The sequence below is a fragment of the Lutra lutra genome, chromosome 11, assembly GCF_902655055.1.
Source record: "Lutra lutra chromosome 11, mLutLut1.2, whole genome shotgun sequence".
Classification (NCBI taxonomy): domain Eukaryota; kingdom Metazoa; phylum Chordata; class Mammalia; order Carnivora; family Mustelidae; genus Lutra; species Lutra lutra.
Window position 1 is genome coordinate 75019997 of NC_062288.1, and position 14705 is coordinate 75034701.

Consider the following 14705-nt stretch of genomic DNA (forward strand, 5'->3'; position numbering starts at 1 on the left):
AGTATTTGGGGATTTGAACCTAGGTTCAACAGGAGAGTCAGAACTACTGTAACAGGGGAAAATGCCAATGGAGAGAAAAGAATATTGAAAATGAACCCCCCCAAATACCCATATTTGGTGGATGAAGAGAGAAGAAAACAAATAATTTTACTGAGTGTATATTTAGATAAAAAGAAAAACCAAAAGAATATAATAAACCTAGAGGTTGAGAGGTTTCCAGGACTCAGAAGATGCAGAGAGGTCAGAAGGAGGAGGAGGAGAAGATGAAAAAGGACAAGAAGAGGAGAAGGAGGATGAGGGGGAGGAGGAGGGAGAAGAGGAGGACAAGGAGGATGAGGAGGAAGAAAAAGTCAGAGTAGGTCATCAAAATTGTCAGATTGGCAAAGTTTTGACCGTTGTGAAAACAATTTCAGTGGCTGGTGAGAGCAGAAAGCAGATTGCCAGAAGAACCAGGTTTCAAGTGAGTCAAGAAGGGAGGCAATGTAGGAAACGTGAATAGATTATTTCAAAAAAACAATTGGGAAAGGAAGAGACAGAACTTTTGAGAGGGGAGAAAGCTGGAGGGCAGCTTCTCGCTTTTGAAAAAGGAAAGCTCAAGTGGTGGGAATAGAAACAGAGATGAGGAAAGATGCAGATTCTTTATCCTCAAGAAAACAAAAATCTGTTTCAAAAAAAAAATTAAAATTCCAAAGAACTGAAAATTTAGGTTTCAACTGTTATTTAGCACACTCATGTAGGCCACCCCAGTCAGCCAGCGTTTAGGAATTCCCTGTCCTGAAACAGCCATGAGCTTAAGCCCCTGATTCAGACAGTTTGCTGTTTGTTTGCTTTTCCTTCCGTGAGAGAATCTGAACATCCTGTGGTAAACCAAAGGCATCCCTGCCCTCTCCTGCCCTCTCTTCCGTCCAGCATCCCACACCTTCACCCCACCACCACTTTTTTTCTTAAGCTGAATTTGTCTTGTGAATTCTAACCTAGAATATTAAGATTATTAAAACAAGGTAGGCAAATATCTCTGGCAATCCTGGAGGGATTCATTCCACTGGAAACAGCAGCCAATTTTTTTTTTTTTTTTAAAGAGAGAGAGAGAAAGGAAAAAGTTACAGAGGAATGGAGATAAAACTTGATTACTGATTGTCTGCCTGGTGGTCCAGTTTCCTGAGTCAATATGTTGGCCCAAATTTGCAGAGCTGTCTGAAGTGTAGAAAGCACCAGAAACAATCAGCTAAATCACTGAAGGAGAGAATATTTCCTAGCTTTAGCCCAAAGTCCTGAGTGACGTTAATGCTGTTTACTCAAAAATGGAACTCAAACACAGTGTGAAATAGGGTCTGATGAGTGTGGGAATTAATGTACTTTCTGAGAAGTAACACATACTTAGGGATCTCTGTGCCAATGTGTATTTTCCTTTCTCAGCTTTAATACTTTTCCCTGCCATCCCTACTTACTGAAATCTTCCTCAAACTTAAAATCCAAACACTACCTACACCATCAATTTCTGCAAAATTTACAAACTGGAAACCTTTCCTCAAATAACAGGAACTTACATCTATTTGGTCAGCATGCCATGTAAGAAATTGCGCTATGATGCTGGGTACTCTTGCTCAGCACTTCCCCTCCCTGCCCCTGTCATTCTCTGACTATACCTTACTTTTTATTTCTTAACTAGATAACATATTTTATTTACTGATATTATATTTATCCATTTATTTATCCTATGTCTCTTCCTACAACAATATAAGATCTGTGAACACTGATTTTATTTCATTCACAAATATATTTCTAGAACTCTGAACAGTGCCCAACACATGGTAAACACCAGGCATATATTTGTTGAATTAATCTATAAACCAACCAACCCACACTTTCACTTAATCCTTACAGCAATTTGTGAAGTAGAAATTAATATGCACATCTTTTCAGATAAAAAATTAAGATGAGAAAATCAAGGATAACAGAAAATTAATAAATGACACAAGTAATTCAAGTCCTTCTTATGACAAAACCCCATTATCTCCATTTAACATCACGCATAGCCCTTATCATACACATCCTTATATACTATTTATGTCCTTACCAGGGGCAGGCTTTATTCTGCATATTCCCTCTCATACAATTATTATGACATGAAGACAGAGATGGTTCAGTAAATATTTCAGTTGAAATTGAACTTTCTCATCTCAACGCTAAGCAGTAACTAGACTTAGGATTCATTTATGCTTATAATTTTTGCTCACAGAAGGGGTATGGTATTATTATATAATATAAGTGAACAATGGTTCACTTGTTTTATTACAAGTGAACCTGCTGGCTGGAAAAGAATCTGAACAGAATAACAAGAGGACATTCCAGGAGGTGGAGACAGTAAGAGGATCAGCATAAAGGCAGGAAGGTACTGAGGATGTGCTGGGATCTGAAAGAATAGACACATTCGGCCAGGAACAACTGACAGCCACTAGAGTCGTAATAGATACCAGTTGCCTCTATATTCACAGAGCAAATAAGTTCTAAACACTGGGCTCTCAATAGCACAGTTTGTGAGCTGGTTCCTGTGTGTATTCAATTCCCATTGATGCAAATTAGCACAAAGTTAGTGGCTTAAGACAATACAAATTTATTATCTTACACTTCTGGAGACCAGAAGTCCAAATAGTTTTTATAGGGTTTATATATATTACTTAACATGAAAAAAGAAGGAAATCCTGCCATTTGCAACAGCATGGATGAATCCATGTCAATATGCTAAGTGAAATATCAGAGAAAGATAAACAGGTATCACTTATATATGGAATCTAAACATATTCTAAAAATCAAACTAAGAAAACAGAGACCGGGGGCGCCTGGATGGCTCAGTGGGTTGAGCCGCTGCCTTAGGCTTAGGTCATGATCCCAGGTCCTGGGTTCGAGCCCCGCATCGGGCTCTCTGCTCAGCGGGGAGCCTGCTTCCTCCTCTCTCTCTGCCTGCCTCTCTGCCTACTTGTGATTTCTCTCTGTCAAATAAATAAATAAAATCTTTAAAAAAAAAAAAGATGAATAAGGTCTGAGGATCTAATGTAACAGTGACTATAGTTGATAATACTGTGTTGTAAAATTAAAATTTTCTAAGAGAGTAGAGCTTAAGTGTTCTCACCAAAACAAACAAAAAATCAAAAAACTAAATATGTGAGGTGATAGATGTTTTAATTAACTTGAAGGTTTAAAATTTTGTCAGTTATTCCTCAATAACACTAAAAAATAAAATAAATAATTTCTGCAAAGTCTCTTCTGCTGTGTAAGGTAACATATTCACAGGTTCTGGGAATTAAAATGTCAACATCTTTGAGGGAGGCATTATTCTACCTACCTCACTTTATCAGTTTCCATTTGACCAATTATTCATCTTAAACAATATTACATCTAGCTCTGTGGACTAACCTCCTATTTATAACCTCTCACAAAAATAAAACAAAACAAAACAAAACAAAAAACAACAAAAAAAGGAAGACTTGAAAGACACTATCTTTTTTTAAAAATTTTTTATTTTTTATTAACATATAATGTATTATTAGCCCCAGGGGTACAGGTCTGTGAATCGTCAGGCTTACACGTTTCACAGCCCTCACCATAGCACATTACCCTCCCCAATGTCCATAACCCAACCATCCTCTCCATATCCCTCCTCCCCCCAGCAACCCTCAGTTTGATTTGTGAGATTAAGAGTCTTTTATGGTTTGGAAGACACTATCTTAAAAAATAATGGCATCGCATTTCTAGTAAGTAAACCTCAAATTAGTAAGTATGATTGTTATATTTTCCCTTTGCCCCAAATGCATGATTTCTATGACACAAAATGACAAAGGCCCTGAAAATTCTGGGACTCAACTAGTTTAACAAAAACTGTATGGGGGTGTCATACCTTTATATTAATAGTGCTGATTAGAGAGGTATGCAAATATAATACTACATCTCAAGGAAGAACAAAGCTGGAGGCATCATGCTCCCTAATTTAAAACTACAAATACAAAGATATAGTAATCAAAACAGTATAATAACTGGTGTAAAAACAGATATGGCACAAAAACATAAATCAATAAAATTAAAAGTCCAGAAATAAACCCATACATATATAGTCAATTAATTTATGACAGAGGATCCATAAACATACAGTGAGGCTGGAACATAAGTAGGGCTGGAAAACCAGACAGCCACATGCAAAAGAAGGACAATGGACCACTATCTTAAACCATACACAAAAATTTGCTCAAAATGGAATAAAAATTTGAAGATAAAACCTAAAACCATAAAATTCCAAGAAGAAAACAGGCTATAAGCTCCTTGACCTTGGTCTTGGTGATAATTTTTTTAGGTTTGACTCCCAAAGCAAAAGCAACAAAAGTAAAAATGAATAAGTGGGCCTACATCAAACTAAAAATCTTCACAGCAAACAAAACCATTAACAAAATGAAAAGGCAACCTACTGAATGGAAGAAAATATTTGCAAATCATATAATTCATATATATGGGATTAGTATCAAAAATACATAAAGAACTCCTGCACTTCAATAGCAAAATAACAACTAGATTAAAAAATGGGCAGAGGAGTTAAATAGGCAATTTTCCAAAGAGGAAATATAGATAGCCAACAGATACATGAAAATATGCCCAATACCACTTATCATGAGGGAAATGCAAATCAAAACCACAAGGATATGTCACCTCATAGATGGTAGGACTATTATTAAAAGGACAAGAAATAACAAGTGTTGGAGAGGATGTAGAGAAAAGGGAACCCTACTACTTTGTGGGAATGTAAACTGGTGCAGCTACTATGGAAAACAGTATGGAGGTTCTTGAAAAATTAAAAATAGAACTAACATGTAGTATCTATCTGGAGAAAATGAAAACAGTTACTCAAAATGAAATATGCACCCGATGTTCATTACGGCATTATTTGCAATTGCCAAGACATGGAAACAATCTAAATGTCCATAGATAGATGAATAAAGAAAACGTAATTGATATATGAAATATTATTCAGCCATTAAAAAGCCATTAATCTTGCCATTTGTGACAACACAAATAAATCTTGAGGGCAATATGCTAAGTGAAATAAGTCAAACAGAGAAAGAAAAATACTGGATGATCTCACTTATATGTGGAATCTAAAAACAAAACAAAATGAGCTCACAGATACAGAGAACAGATTGGTAGACTGGTGGTTGCCAAAGGTAGGTGGTGAGGGGTGGGCAAAATTGGTGAAGGGGATCATAAAATACTAGCTTCCAAATTAGTCATGAAAATTAATGTAGAGCATGGTAACTACAATTAATAATACTATATTGCATATTTGAAAGTTGCTAAGAGAATAAATCTCAAAAGTTCTCATCACAAGAAAAAAATCTTATAACTGTGTATGGTGACAGATGTTACATAAACTTATTGTGGTGATCATTTCACCATACATACAAATATCAAATCCTTATCTTTATACCTGAAATGAGTACGATATTATATGCCAACTATACCTCACTTTTTTAAAAATGGGAAAGGGGCTTTAGAGATGGCATGATATTGACATTCACAAATGGAGAAAAAATACATTTTAATAAAAGCAGAGTGTGAGCACAGAAACTGTGGAAATGCTTGAGCTATAAATGGAGACTAGCAAAACAAACAAGTAAAAATACCACATTTCAGACAAATTACTTAGAAATAGATCTAATGACTAATGTAAGGAAAATGCTATAACCCAAACAATAGAATTTCAGCAGTCCTGTACACTATTTAATTTCACTTTTATCCTTAGAAGAATTATTTGAACACTACAGAAAGTGAAAGAAAATAATTTTATATAAAACATAATGTGTTTGGAGAAAGACTTTTGCTTCAGGTAATGATTTTAACTGACAAGGAATCAGGAGGTTTTGTCTCCTCAAATGGGATTCTAATTTTCCCCCATCTTTTCAAATTTCTCAGTAAAAAGTGGAAACTCTCTGATCCACACCATCTGTTTGTCTCATCCAGTGGTGCATTCCAATCTCTACAGCAGAAAGCTCAGGACAACCTGCCAATAAAATTCCTGAGATTGTCAAGACACAGAGTACTTCTGAAAAAGATTAGGATAAGATTTTTCACAGTTAAATTCCTCCTACACACCCTCTCTCAGACCACCACTGGCTTCAGTGACAGATTTCAGGTAAACCTGGAAAATGCCACACAGAGAGAGCTTTCAATGATTTATTCCATAAACAAGCAATTTGCTGGGTTGGAATCCCTGACTCACTCAGCTGTGGGGCAGAAGTCTGGGCTTCTATTTGCATTCATTTAAATGGCAATTAGCTGGTGGCAGGTCACATCCAACTCACTACATTCCATAAAGAACAGAAATCCAGGCCTTCCAGTGAACACTACTTATGTTGAATCCATAGTGAGGATCCTTTGTGTTGAACTCAAACAAGGTCACAAGAAAAATATCTATGATCCTTTGAGTTCCACAAATGTCCTCAGTGTTGAAAAGCTGGTTTCTAAAACAAGAGACCTTATGTAGTAACATTTTCTATAAGGTTACTAAAGTGCCAGAGGCTACACTAAGAACTTTAACTACATCATCACAACTAATGCTACAACTACCCTATGAGTTGCTACAACCTACTATCTGACCTACTTCTCAAATGGAGAGATTAAGGCTGAGAGGTTAAGTAATTTGGCCAGAGTGGAAGGAGTCTAGAGCCTACTGACCCTGAAGCCAGGACATAAACTCAGATAGATTGTCTGGAAAATCCATATACTCAACCACTGGGCTTTCCAACATTTATACCAAGAATCTGCTGCTCCTTATGAAGACTCTAATCTTGACATAATTGGGTATGACTGGATTTTCCAGGGGGTGATGAGAATAGTTTTGTACTGACCCATCCATCCATACTCAAACAATCTCAAGGAACAATTTTGCAAGATGGCTGGCTAAATTTGGGTGGAGTTGTTGGTTTCAACCCAGAGTAAATTTATTGGCTCACTTGGGGATGCATCTGAAACTTGGGCTCATTAAGATGATGCTTTAATTAAATAAGCTAGTAAGCCATAGGCATTGTTACAAATAATTTCTTTGATTGCTTGAAGCCACTTTCTGCAAATGAAATGAATAGTTTATTAAAAACAGAAATGTTCTTTGCTGTATGGTATACAAGAAGAAACCTCTTAGTTATATTTTCCATTTTTTTTCCCTGGGAGCCATCAAATTTCCAATGTTGCTAAATATACTGAGTTCCCCGAATTCACATTATATTGCCTCCAAGTGGCTCTAATTCCTTTGCCAATAAACAGTTCCCTGGTTTGTTCTGAGATCAGTCTAGAAAATCAAGAGGAATTCTCCAAGTTGCCACAAATGTTGAGCTTTCCTAAGTAATATGATTTCTTACAGAAACCTCACAGACAATTCTCTCAAATCAATGAATTGATTCTCCAAAGCACTTGATTAATGATAATAATGTACTGCTTATTTAAAAGTGCTGATGGTTTCCCACAGATAAGAAACAAAAGAATCACCGAATTTATGATTGTCACATAACCATCTGTTATTCTTTTTCTTTCTAAAGCATGGAGTGATGGATACCTAATGTAACTATTTCTTTCAAAAAAACTTTTGCAAGTCATTTTCAAGGTTTACGTTATATTTGGGAAGATGCAAACAAAGGAATTTACGTTGAAGAGCATGGAACTCTTCTCATCCCTTCCAAAGACGTGAGTAATAACGTACCTGTGGGAATAGCTTACTCAGATGGAAATGACAACCACCCAAAACCTGTGTGTTTCACATTTCCTGAATGTAGAGACTATCTCTTGGAACTCTGATATCTGGAGAACCTTTGCATTTGACTTTGTAGAACTAGACTGTTCATTTACATGAAATAGAAACCATATAAGTCAAAGCTACAATTGTTGTGAAAGATAGTTTTAGGAGTAAAGGAAACAGTAGGAAAAATATTATTTGTCAAATATAATAGAGCCATCATACAAACCACACAGTCATACTTTAAGGATTAGAGATAAAAGTGACAAGAGCTGACCCATTTTTGTATTGTTTCTATTTAGTACCATGTCAGTGAACCATATAACTAAAAAGAAATTTTCTCATTTTTTTATGATCATAAAAGTGCCATTTGTTCTGCATACATAAATGGAAAATAGAGTTTATAAAGAAGACAATTAAAATCATTCATAATTATACCATCATGGGAATTATAATCACTCATAATTATGCAAATACTATTTCAGTGTATTCTCCTTTTTCTATTTCTATGCATTTTTTACATGAATCTAATTGCAGTGTATATTTGCTCTGTAACATTTATGGTGAGATGTGTTAATGTCATTAGTCTGTTATGATATCAATTTATTGGAATATACAGTAGTCTAAATGAGTAGAACATCATTTACTTCAGTAGTTCCAGGACTTCTGTGTTGCACCCAACCAAAGGAAATTTGCATTTGTATTTCATTTTGCATTGTATTTTGAATTTGCATTTGCATTGTATTCTGCCCATAAAGCACCATTATATGGTCAAATAACTGTGCAATGAGGCAACCCAATCATTACCTAACCTCTATTACTGAACTTCTAAGCTGTGTACAATTTTTTCTATTATAATTATTTCATAATTATCATTCTTGTGTGTATACAATAGCTTAATCTTCAAAGTTCTCATTTTTTCCAGAATTTTTATATTCACAAACCTGCTAGTAATAGTACATGTATATCATGCGTACTTACTATCTTTTTTGTTGTTGTCTTTTTCAATTTGGTCTCTTACAAGTTATATGTGTTAGTCAAGATTTTTTAGCAACAATTAATAAAGGACCCAACTCATAATGTCAAAAACAGAAAGATTTATTATTTTATAACATAAGAACTCCTGAGATATGAACATTACAGTCGACTCATTTAACAATTCAGCGATAACATCAAAGATCTAAGTTCTTTTCCATCTTCATAATGTTAGCCTTAAGTTTGTCTTTTTGTGGTTACAACATGGTTGCAGCAGCTCCAAGCATCACATCTTCACACAACATCTAAAGGTCAGGAGAAAGAAAATATTCTCCTTATGTGCTTTATGTGTCCCAGCTGATCTCTGAAGCAATTACTGAACTCAGTCCTTGTAGCAGGAAAGAGTCTATAGATGATACTAAGTAACTGGGTGTGGTGTGTTCCAATAAATTTTATTTAAAGGGGCACCAGGGTGGCTCAGTCAGTTAAGTGGCCGGCTCTTGATTTTGGCTCAAGTCATGATCTCAGTTTCCTGGAATGGAGTTCCCTGTGCACAATGAAGAGTCTGCTTGAGGATTCTTTCTCTCTCTCCCTCTGCCCTTTCCCTACTCTGCTTGCATGTGTGCACATGCACACATGTGCACACAGTCTCTCTCTCGCTCTCTAAAATAAATAAATTGTAAATAAAATTTTTTTATTTACAGAACAGGTGACAAGACTGCAGGTTACCATCACCTGACTTAGATTAATCAAGATTCATAATCTTGAGGAAGGAAAAGGTCAGAAGCAATTGACATCCTGACATATAAGCAAAACTGGGATTCCAATTATAATTGAGAAGAGTGGCAGAGCAGAAATAAGGCAGAAATCCAATACTGGGTAGGCAAACAACAAAGACAGACATGGTCCTTTAAAAAAAAAAAAAATCATTGCATCACATTTCTCTTCCAAAAGCCTGCATTGCTATTCAATGAAGTACCACAATAGACATTTCAAAATCCTTTGTGCACTTTGCTTAGATTATAACCAAACATCCATTTCTCTATTTCTTGTTATTTTCTTTGCTCTTCTATACAGCTAACAGTTATCTAGCACTCAATAACAACCCCATTTTTGTTATTGTTAGCCTGAAAACTTTCACTTGATTAACTATCCATGGTCTATTAGCTCATATTTGCCTGCTCTGTTTAGTCTAACAAATGTCTTCAGTTAGTGTTGTTCTATAGTTATTTTAATAATTAGTTAAGACATAATATTAAATCTTTATGAAGTTACAGGGAGTTGTCTTATAGATGAAAGCTTACATTATACTCAAAGCAACACTATGCTTTGGCTATAATGAAGGCTGCTTCTCCCCAAGCAAATAACTAAGAACTTGCTCTTTTCTTCCACCTTATTCCTATGCCCCCATGGCAAGAGCAGATACTGTGAAATTAAATCCCTTCTGAACCATAGATGGCTATCATTACTTGGGAACTATCATGGTGAGGTTAAATTCAAAAAGCAGTATTTTGTTCAGTTCAAGGGCAGCGATGATGTCAGGAATGTTCAGTTTAGTCAAGTAAGAAGAATAACCTCAGTGTTTTTTTTAATATATATCATTGTGAAAAGTGCAGATGTGCAATTCAGAGTTAGATATTTAATTATCCAAAAGGAAAATTTAGTAATAAGAAGCAACTTCTTTTACCAGTTCTCCTTGACATTAGTAGAATATCACTAAATATGGCTTATCTTCAAAGCCATCAAGAAAAATTACGAAAAATAATTCTTTATAGAGTAGAACTTTCCCACTGACCCCTAGAGGGGTTTCTCAATCACATTACATCAAATGTAGAAAAGACTTGAATGGGGGTTTTTCCAACATAAGCTTAGAGTTGATTTTTAGGATATAGATTGTGTGTAGAGATTGTATGCCAGCTATCTACACATGGTTAGAGGAATAATAGTGCACAGAAAAACACAAGGTATTCTAAATTTGCAAATACTCTCTTCTCCTATAAATAGGGGTATGTGAAGTGTCTTACCCTTAACTCTGTTTCATCAGTTGCCTGTGAATTTGCTGGCTTCCACTTTTCTCCTACCCTGCAAAGCCTTTGCTGTCAGCATACTTTTATTAGTGAAATACAATCTATGAAAAGCAAATTCCCACAGGAAACAATAGCAGATAAGATTTAAGATTGCCTGAATCTGGGGCACCTGGATGGCTCAGTGGGTTAAAGCCTCTGCCTTCGGCTCAGGTCATGATCTCAGGGTCCTGGGATCGAACCCCACACCAGGCTCTCTGCTCAGCGGGGAACCTGCTTCCCTCTTTCTCTGCCTGCCTCTCTGCCTACTTGTGATCTCTATCAAATAAATAAATTAAATCTTTAAAGATTTAAGATTGCCTGAATCTGTGGCCAGCCAGAGAGCACGCCACTACTCTAATATGAGAGACCAACAGCCAAGTGCAAGGTCTTCAAGAGGTAATTTCTGAAACCAAATTCTGCAAAGGGCAAACACAGGGTAAGTGATCAACTATGAGCAAGCAACTCATGAATGGAATATAAACTGAAATGTATTTTCAAACATACTCAGCTATATTAGTAGGAGGCTTTATTTTTTTCCAAGTCCCTGGCTTTATTTTTTTCCAAGTCCCTACATATAATCATGAGCTTTATTTGTTGTTTTTTTTTTTTTTTTTATTGAGGAGAAAACTGAAATAGCACCTAGGAAAGCTAAATTCACTAAAAATGAAAAGCTGATATGTCATTGTTTCTCTTTCAAGAGAGCTGTTTTATTTCAAGTATATAGTTTCTCTTTATTTATATTTCAAATACCAAAAATAGATAAAGTTTCTAAAGCTAAAGATAAAACATTATGACCAAATATTTATACATCCATTGTTGTCCATATTCTTTTGGTGCTTTTACAAAGAAAAGAGAAACAGTAAAATGTAATAATAAATTCTGAAGTATTTATGACATTGTAAATGCAAAAATTTTAAAATGCTTCTTAGAAAAAATAATAAAATAAAATGCTTCCTAGAAGTAATTTCTCCTCCAACAGTCTAAATGGGCTTCAGATGGCTGACAAATAGTCTACACCTGCACCCAATGAAGGCAGCATTAATTTTAGAATCAGACAACTTGGATTCTTACATAAGATTATTCAATTTTGTACAGGCTGTGTCATGTCTTTAAGGCTCTTCTGCAGAGAGAGTCATTATGCACATACCTAGGTCAATAAAAACAAGCTCTGAAAATAAGCCAGCATTTAGTGTTTATCAAATTCTCCAATGAACCCCTTGTTTACCTCATGATACCTGACTACACATTGTGGTAGAGCCTAGGATGCAAATGCTACAATGCACATGTTTAGTATAAATAATCCTATTTGAATTAGTGAACAGTTGTTATTCATCACCGTGGATCTAAATAAATCATAAGTACTAATGGTGAGAGCCTGCAGACATGCATCCACACTGGACCAGGCAAAGCAGCCTTTGGAGATGAAGGACTTTGCAGGCAGGTGAGTAGGTGAGTAGGTGACTAAAGACAGAACTTCAGAATGTACACACCCAGGTGCAAATCTCACACTCTCCATGACTCTGCCAGGGATTGATTCTATTCAGAGAATTGGTAAATACAATTAGTTTGCAAAAATAAAGTATTCAGACTAAAATTTCTTAAAACAATAGGAAAAGTGTTTTCTCACATAAAAAGTAGATAGTTCAAGAATTAGTTCACAGATTCGGTGATGTTATCAAGACTCTCTTCTCTGTATTTCCATTCCTCTCTCCTCGGTGTGTTGTCAATATTTTCCCTAATTCCAAAATGACAGCAGCAATTCCAAAGACTCTTACTGTTTTTGCCGAGTTAGTAGATTTTACTAAATGAATGTCTCTCCATTTGCTATACCTTCTTAGGACAATTTTTAGATACCTTTTTAAAGTTTATACTTAAATTTCAGTTAGTTTACCATATAGTGTAAAGTGTTCCAAGTGTACAATACATTGATTCAACACTTCTATACAACACCCAGTGTTTATCACAAGTGATATTCTCCAGATCTATCCATGTCATTGCAAATGGCAACATTTCCTTCTTTTTTATAGCTGATTAATATTACATTATATATGGAACATATATATATTTCTCAGATCTAGAATTAGGCTTAGGTCCATGGTGAGGGTATATGCTGGGTATCCTGCAGTTCACAGCCCTCTCCAGAGAATAAAATCCCAGACTTCTGTTGAGGTGAGAATAGACATGGCATCCATCTACCAAGCTGAGACAAGGATGGGACGGGGGTCCTAAATACTCTTTTAATAGATATTCAATTTTTCCTTCTGTTTTTATCTCTACCTTCATCCCCAATTTCAGAAATATTACCAGTTGTTAAATGTTTGGATTTTTTTAAAGTTTTAATTTTAATTCCAACTAATTAACACGGTATTATATTATTTTCAGGCATACGATATGGTAATTTAACATTTGCATACATCATCCTGCATTCATCATAACAAGTGCACTCCTTAATCATCATCACCTATTTCACCCATCCCCCTACCCACCTCCCCTCTAGTAACCATCAGTTTGTTCTCCATAGTTTAGAGTCTGTTTCTTGGTCTGTCTGTGTGTGTGTCTCTCTCTTTTTTTCCCTTTGCTCATTTGTTTTATTTCTTAAATCCCACATATGAGTGAAATCATATAGACAATTTTCAGAGATTTTAAATAATTGCTTTTTAATTTTCATTGTGGAAAGAGTCCACCAAGCTCTTTACTCTGTTACTCTTGGTGTCTCACCTTTCAAAGTTTCTTCAGGCTAGGCTTCAAAATGGTGTGCCATTTTGTTATATTCTGTTATATTTCTGTTAAATTCTGTTGCTGAAATTAGGTCACAAGATTGATCTAACTCCAAGAAGTGGGGAAACAGATTCCACCTCTACATATGGAAAACACAAAGTCATGCTGCAAAGAGTTTGGATACAAAGAAGTTTTGATAGCTGAGACCATAGTTCACTACCTTGAGTAATACCTTTCTGAGAGTTCCTGAGTTGATGTCTCCCTGGCTTGCTGGACAGGACTGGATAACATCCCCATGACTCAGGTGCAAGAATAACTGGGATAGCCAGAATTTGACATTTTCAGGATCCATACTGATAAGAACTTCGCTAGTGTTGAGGAGTGGGTAGAAAATGGCTGTGTGGTAGGCAATACACAGTGTCTGTCAAATTGTACAATCTTTTACCTCAATTTAAGAAAACTATTCTAGGTTTGGTTCTAGTTCTAGGGTCAAAGGGTATGCAAATGTAAAAGTTTTTTTATTTTTTTAAATTGTATTTATTGTTTATTTGGCAGAGAGAATGAGAGAAACAGAGTACAAGCAGGGGGAGCTACAGAGGGAGAGGGAGAAGCAGGTTCCCCACTAAGCAGGGAGCCCTGATACAGGCCTCAATTCCAGGCTCAATCCCAGGCTTGATCCCAAGCTCTATCTCAAGACCCCAGGAATATGGTCTGAGCCACATTTAAGGCAGATATTTAACCGACTGTGCCACCCAGGTGCCCTCATAAAAGGTTTTTTAAATTGTCTTCCATGAAGCTCGTATATCATTTTAAAGCCTACCAACAAGTCAATGGAGAATTTCCTCAATAATTCACTTATTTACAGTGCAACAATTTTTTCTAACACAGGCAGATAACTTTTGTGAGGAATTTGCTAGAATCTTTAATTGGCTCTTCTACTAGTTATTTGTATATCCTAAGCTAAATCTATGTAACATACTTATCCTTCAACTTATTTCAAGGAGCAAATGTCATAGCATAGTATATATTTAAAATGCTGTAAAATATAAGATAATAAATACAAATTAAATATTTCTAGCCTTGAAATGTCAAGACAGGAACAGAGATAAAGCACTTTACAAATTAAAACAAAAACAAAAACAAAAACCCACAACCAGTTGATAACTCTCTCCCCACTT